A 5,193-nucleotide genomic window follows, 5' to 3' on the forward strand; every position below is an offset into this window, starting at 1 on the left:
TCTTTCTCAAGCATTTCCCAGTATACGCAATTTTCCCAATGTTCTCAAAAGTTCCACCAAGCGTATGGTTTTGTGCAGACGAAAATCCAACTTAACTCTAAGCACAGGCATACTCTTACACCTACCCATTCCTTTTTCTGCACCATATTGAGGTGGAAACACCACTTCTCGTAATTTGTAGCAATTGTCAGCCGTAAGCAATGAAAAGCCGTATTCTATTACTTGGTTTATGGGGCGCCGAGGCTTCTTATTAGAATACGCCGTCTTTTGTTGAATCCCAGCCTGACAATGCGTGTCTCTGTCGTGAAGAGCCTCTTCTGTTGAACAGTCGCGTTTAATCACTTTTACTAGGCTATGTGCTTATTGAGCATGTTTTTCTGAAGTATTTCGCACTTGATAAGACGCTTCTAGACATAGGTTTATGGGTACCTGCCGCATTTACGGACGCTTTTCTACCTCGTATCGACGTGAAGAAACCATTGCCCGTCAGCGGTTGCAACGTTTTGTAAAAACGTATCCTTATGGCTGTGCATTGTCTAATATCGGGTGAGGTTCTGAGGGTCAATGAGGAGTTTTATCAGCTTATGCGTTCTACCCAGTTTATAGCACAAACGGGCTGCGTGATTTCCACTAAAATTCGGTGCATTCAAAATGTTTGAGAATAATTTATCTTCTTGGTCAATTAACAGATTATTTAGTATCTGAGAGAGATTCTTTCTTATAATATATGGAAATAAACGGTGAAGATATAAAAAAAGATATTCAAAACTCATATATACACCAGCCCAGAATGTATACTCATGGGTAATGTAGTATTACAGTTTTTCGGTGTATATAATCGTCGACATCTGATGCCATTGTTTACGTGTAAACTACAATATTGGGGTGGGTACGCATGTTTTTCCTCTTCCGATATTTGGATTTTTACCCGAGGCACACGCTACAGTAGCATTTGACTAATCTAGAGAAACGCTAATTGCTTCTTTGAAAATAGGAAGGTGCTTAGCGACGTCCCGTCTTGCTTTATATAACGTGGTTATTTTTTATCTTTTGCTTAAACGCCACAATGAGTTTTTTTTTTTTTTCTTTTTAATCCTCCGAACCCAAGCGATTAAAAGATTCGTTTACTTGTAAGTAGTTTATTTCTTAAGGTTCTTTTCGCATTAGCATTTCGCTAATTGAATTTCTACGGCTTTCTCATACATCTAAAAGTTTAAAACTTCCCCAGTTATCTGCCTTTGCCGTTACATATTTGTTCTATTCGACACTTATTGTACACGTGTAAAAGGCCACGACTAGCGAATCCTATACATGTACACAACACATCGGCCTTCTTGCTTTTGCGAATTATATCTGTCGTGTGTCGCGCAGGGCCAGTGTGCTGTGGGTGGCTAATGCGCACCTCTTTGGATGCGTCGTCACGGCGAATAACGAGCATGCTGCTATGCTGGTTAAAATTTCTGCGCCGGCTAAAGTTCCCCACCAATATTAAGAGATTATTATTGTTTGGGTTATTAGCTGTTTGTATGGTTGCCATGCCGCACGCCAATTCAACAAGACCCGTTCATGTCAAATTCCTAATGGACCATGTCCTTGATACTATGCTTAGAAAAAGTTCACATTCGATAACAACTAAACATGTTAAATTAATGAAAAAATATTTGGCGCAGAACCAATGCTTGGCCACTATCTCACTATTCGCATTTAGAATTTTTCTTCTTACGTCTCAAACTTAAAGCGAAGCCTGAAGTCTTTGCTTTAAGCTTAAGGCGCCAAGGAGGGTTCTTTGGTCTAAATAATTAAAAAGTTATTAATTTGCAAAATTACCTTCTGGACGCCTGTTGCAAAACTAACGCAAATCTTATTTTGGAATCAAACCAAACGCAATACATAGATTTCTAAAAACTCCTTTAAAAAACATTTTTTTTAAACAGCTTTTTGTTTATAGAAAAGACGCACGAGGCCTATTAGGCTTTAGAAAGCTTCCTGTCTATAAATGCCCATAGCGCATCCAATCTGATAAGACAAAGAATCTTCTGGGATCAGTCGGGTTAAATAAGAAGCGACAAGCAAGCTGCTCGCCTTCACGTCCGCTCCCTAATGCTTTATTACTCAATATACGTCGTAGTGTATACCATACTGGCCTTCCTCTTCCTACATATTGTCGATACTCCAGTTTAACTTATTGAGAAGTTAGCTTGAAAGCCTTGTGTATCTGAAATTCCTATTCATAGGTCTTCCACTACGTGTTTTTTTTTATTTTTCGTGCTTTAGAATCTATTTTTCTATAATGTATTTAACAATCAGAGCAGTGTTTGATTCTGAAAACTTATAATTTGCGCATGAGTCATATAGATATGAGGCACACCTGATAGAGTGCTGAACCTGCACTGATGTTACTTTTGCCTTTTTTGTGCTTTAGTTTGACTTCGATAGTTTCTATCGTAGCCGCCACAAGCGCCGCTTTTATTCCTTATGCTGTACATTCTTCACGCTGGTATAGTCTTGTTGTTCACGTGTTTGATGTTCTCCTAGTGCGGGGGGCAATATCACTGCTGCCGCAGCCCAGTTGCCTTAGATGTGAATATGACGATCGTTATGATTCTGATGCTGGTGATGATGACAGCGGTGGTAACGATGCCCTCGAAAAGCGGCTCGGCTCTGTTTGTTTCGCCGGCGGCAGTAGTGGTGTGTTTGCGATACTAGCAGTAGTTAGCACCTTTAGATGTTGTCGTGATCGTGGCCAAGAGGGGGTGGCCTTGACGGTGAGAGAGAAGCCATCAGCGGTAGCCGTCATTTCATTTTACTGCTACAATGGCTGTTGTTTCCAGCCATTTAGGTTGCCCAGTCGAGACTGACAAACATACAAGCAGTACTACTGATGTTGCTTCTGCCACAATAGCCGCTGCCATTTCAGCCACCCAGCCCTCCCTGTGTGCGTGTTCAACTCAGTCCAACTACTCGCGCTACGGAGAACCACAATAACAACTGCCAACAGCCGTCATTACTACCGACGCGATGCCGGTGCTCTCTATAACCAAAAGCAAGAGCATGAAATAAGAGTAGTTCGTGCTATCCTGGGTATCGCCATCATCATGGCAAGTATTCTTACACAACGCGCCGAAGCTTTATCAATAATGGAAATAATTATAACAAAAGAGAATTTACAAAATCTCAAATACAAACGACTGTAGAAAAATGACTCTAGGAGCGCACCTACATGTGGTAACTGCAACAATTCATCAGTCTGCACTTGCAGTGTTTCGATAATCCTAATTTATAATCTTATCGTTGCTAGCAACTGAGATTTATATGGTAATAACCCGTACAGATGGCAGAAATGTCTATTACTGCTATAACCCTATACATATATATATATATCGCTGCCTTTTCTAGAGCTTTCGCTGCTGCTTGACATACAACAGCAGGGAATAGAAGCGAGAGTGCATGACATAATATTACGAGATCTTTCAGTTCTCGACGAAGAAAATGTCACACGAACAGCAGCTGCCTATTGGCTGTAGTCTACTTTGATTGAAACGGCGCTTTGGATTAATAGAGGTTGCACAACAGAATCTCGAATAATATAGAAAAATTGGAAATACTGAAAACCGTCTGCAAGAATGACAGATCCGAATTTGGAGACTAAATCCAAATATGGAGCTAATTTATGTTATCGCGATGATAAGTAAAATTAATATTATGAGTGATTATGAGAGTTTAATGATTGTGTTTACTCTACAATAAAGGCGACACTGATGTAAGAGACCTGTCTCGCAATATATCAGTATTCCGGAATCAAGAATGACTCATTAAAGGTTGCGTTTTCTAATTCTCTTCTTGGTCTAACTCTCTTCTTGGCTTGCGCTTATCCTTACCGTAGCTCTCTGGGAACAGCCCCAAATGTTCGATTATAACTTCTTTACTTAGTATTGATTCTTTATTTTAGAAAATCTGAGAGGCATAAAAGTTAGCCTAATATCCACTTGCTAAATTAGTGGCGACCATTACGAACGTTCCTTCCAGGCGCAAATGGGTAAAAGCTATAATTAATATGTGTTGCGCCAGTTTCTCTGGAGTATTATGAGGAATTGTTTAACTTTACTTTAATGAAGAAAGATGTAGAATGCAACGAATCGTAACAGTGTAATAATTCTGTACATTGTATTCGAAGGATCCCTATGTTTGCTCTTAAAAATCGACTTATTCCATCAAACTTATATGAATCATGATCTTACTGGATTAATGTTTTAACTAGTCTGCGACCGAAGCTTTTCAGTCGCGCAAACCTGTTGTTTTATTATAAATTATAACAGATTTTAGAAAAACTCAGTCCATCCCGAATTCACGTACCGTTGTGAAGTGTGGCAACACTGTTTAGCAAACATACATCGGTAGAAGCGCAACGGAAGCTTATAAGAGTTGTATTACCCAAGCATGAAACACAACTAGATATTTTTCTTCTGATTCTTTTTGTAAATTTACATAAAAGAGCTGACATACATATATGCAATACGGTTTGAAATATAAACATGGTCTCAAATGATTTTTATGCTCGATAAACTTATCTACGGAATACTCAAGCGGTATTGTCTATTTAAGTAGTTAAAGGAAAACGTAACAACAACATGTACTCTTTTTTGTTTTAACGTCAAGTTTAACGGACAAAAGCCGTAACGCTACAACGTTTTGTCTTCAAAGCACCTTTGTAGTTCTTTGTGTAATATATTCTTTGCAATCTGTAAGAGATTAAAGTTTTGTTATTGCAACTGAAAAAAGAATTGAAGTATATTAAAATTCTAAAAAGTACGTTACAAGTTATCGCTTCGTATGTTTGAATCATGTTTCTTGTTCTATAAGAAATAAGTGTTCCGAGATGTATTGTTTTTTACTAATAACGAATACATAAATTAATTATTAAGTAAAGTAGAGAAGAGGGCATCTGTCTGCCTCGTTCTATGGTGCAAAAATACGAATGGTCTGAATACGAGTTCAGTGCGTAACATCTACTGTTCTCGCATAATAAGTATTGAAGAATTAACTGCTTACAATATTGTGTTTTCTCTATTTAGTAGCTCAGATTGCATCTATCGATAATTTCAAATGGATTGAATAGCAAGAATTCCTATAATGCGTATAGAGTTCATAGAAAACACGAAAAGGCTTACTGATTGATGAAAAATAAATTATATT

The 5,193-nt window shown here is 38.3% G+C and overlaps 1 long non-coding RNA gene across 1 annotated transcript; it reads left to right on the forward strand.

Annotated features, from left to right (window-relative positions):
- The first annotated feature begins 227 nt into the window (after window positions 1-227).
- LOC147752142 (uncharacterized) lies at window positions 228-4,817 on the forward strand. Its single transcript, XR_015314914.1, has 2 exons — window positions 228-3,098; window positions 3,475-4,817. It is a non-coding gene; the product is annotated as an uncharacterized LOC147752142 (long non-coding RNA).
- Window positions 4,818-5,193: the final 376 nt, after the last annotated feature.

The sequence above is a fragment of the Varroa jacobsoni genome, unplaced genomic scaffold, assembly GCF_002532875.2.
Source record: "Varroa jacobsoni isolate VJ856 unplaced genomic scaffold, vjacob_1.0 scaffold_1462, whole genome shotgun sequence".
Taxonomy (NCBI): domain Eukaryota; kingdom Metazoa; phylum Arthropoda; class Arachnida; order Mesostigmata; family Varroidae; genus Varroa; species Varroa jacobsoni.